Below are 2,390 nucleotides of genomic sequence, written 5' to 3'. Positions count from 1 at the left end.
GCGCGCACGCTCTGCAGCCGGTTGTGATGACGGGTTCTTGGCCGCGCTGGCCCCGCGTGCCCTAGTCAACCCGAGGCGCTGGCCGCGCTCGGGTGACGGTCACGCTCTCCCCTCCAGGGTGAAGCAGCCGGTGATCTCCTCAGCCTCCAGCTGTGTGCGTGGGGACGGCGCCGCGGGTGGGGCTGTCTGTGGCTGGGAACTCGCAGCCGAGGGCCTGGGGGCGCAGGGGCTCGGGATGGACCGTCCTGACCCTCCCGGGAGCTCTTATCAGCTCTTTGTAGCTAACTCGCAGTCGCCCCGGGGGCCCTGCCTCTTAGTGCGGACAGATGAGCTCATAACTTAAGAGTCATCCGACACAGTTGAGAGCTTGGGGACCCCGGGGTTCGGACTCCTGGCCCAGTGCGCCGCAGAGGCCTGTAGGAAAGTGTTAGGGGACTTCCCCTGCCAGCGTCTGCCCCGTGTGCGCAGAGGACAGGGGGAAGGTGTGAAAGCTACAAGAAAATCTTATTAGATTTAATTAAAATACGCTAACAGCCTTTTCAATCAAAGAGCAAAGCATAATATTTGTGCTGTGTTTGGATTTGGCAAAACTGGAATCCTGTTAAGATAATGAGCGGGGCCGTGGAGATGACTCAGGAGAATAAGTGCCTGGCAAGTGCAAGGGCCTGAGTTCGATCCCCGGTTCCGAAAAAAAAAGATAATGCGCTCTGCCTGCCTTATGGCAGCCTCGCCGTGCAGGTCTCATCTGACTTTTGCAGCGGGGTGAGCAGGGGCCCTGTCCTCTTTATTACTGTAAAGCCAGTGCCTGGCACTCAGGCATTCAGAAAACATTCACTGCAGTACTAGAGACAACGCAGAGCCTTCACAGTGAGCTACAGCCCCAGGTCTTTCCGTTTTTTTTAAAAGACAGGATCTTGTTAAATTGCTAATGTGCCTAGGCTGGACTCAAACTTAGGATCTTCCTTCCTCCAGGCACACAACACCATACCCAGCTCAATTTTTTAATTTTTTTTTTTAATGAGTGAAGTTTAGCAGATGAAGAATCAGAGTTGGGTTAATTAACTTGAGGAAAAGGTCCCTGTGGTCATGACAGAGCTTGAGACTCAGCATCCTACCTTCTGACACAAAGATAAAGGCCCTTTCGTTTCTTCCTTTTTTTTTTTTTTTTTTTTTTTTGGTGGAACCAGGGATTGAACTCAGGCAAGCACTTATTCTACTGAGCCATCTCCCAGACCCCTAAAGGTCCTTTCTAATTCCATGTGTGTCTCAGAATCACAGACTTGGCCCCAAAGAAGAGGGTCCTCTCAGAGACCGCCTGGTCCAGGCTCTCACTTCCCAGAGAGGCTATGAGCTGGGGATTTCACAAATAGAGCTGTCAGCCCTGTAAGTAAACATTGTTTTGTTTTGTTTTTTTCCTGAAGAAGCTGGGAGTGGATCCCTGTTTGCATTACAGATCACAGGACAAAAAGGAACAGTGATTATGATTCTGAAATTGCTCATAATTAGATTCATGGCCAGGCACTCGCAGATTAATAAGATTGAGTTGTTGATTCCCAATAGCCCATAGTCACTGAAGGTTTAAGGGCGACTAATTAGATCAGTGACTTTAGTTACTCATTTGAAAAACGAATAGCACTGTGGCTGGTCAAAGATTACTATGTGTTGTGGATTTGTGGTTATGAGCAAGACCTCACTGGAGCCAGATTGCTGGAGTTAAATCCCATCTTTGTGATTTTTGCTGGTCTCGCCTTGTCATCCTGGACGTTTCCTACTGAACTGTCTACTAATGGTGTTTCTAATCTATTAAATATACACATACATAAATCAATTTAATGCTAGAAAGATGAATGTGACATATATAGTGAGTTCAGGGCTGAAAGAGATCATTCTTTCTGGAGAAATAATGGAGAAGCGAGCCACTGAAAAGGTTTCAGAAGATCAGGAGAGAGGATGTCAGGGACCAAGAGCAGCGTACGCCAAGTCCCAGAGGAGGCCTGTCACTTGTCCTGTGTAGCTGCAGAAGGAGAGCTCTGGGGAGCCTCAGGTTGGAGGGACAGGCTGAGCCAGATTGAGGAAGGCAATGGATTCTGCCAAGAAATTTGGGTGTTACTCAGAAAACAGTGAAAAAGCCCTTGTGGGACTCCTGCCAGTTCACTTGGGAACTGTGGGAGAATATAGTAACTCAGAGACAACAGCATGGAGTTCAGTTCCAAGGCTTCCTGAGTGGGCCTGTTTCCCAGCATAGGAAAGGCTGGTATGTCAAGACGGGGGCAGCATGCCCCCCTCTGAGATTGCTGCCAGTCTCAATAAGAGAGTGTGACCGAGATGCCCCTCTAGTGGCTGAGGCTGGTATTTGCTTGGGGGTTGGACTGGGATTTCTTAGTGTACTT

The sequence above is a fragment of the Octodon degus genome, unplaced genomic scaffold, assembly GCF_000260255.1.
Source record: "Octodon degus isolate 3935 unplaced genomic scaffold, OctDeg1.0 scaffold00001, whole genome shotgun sequence".
NCBI classification, from domain to species: domain Eukaryota; kingdom Metazoa; phylum Chordata; class Mammalia; order Rodentia; family Octodontidae; genus Octodon; species Octodon degus.
This window is presented reverse-complemented; position numbering follows the sequence as displayed.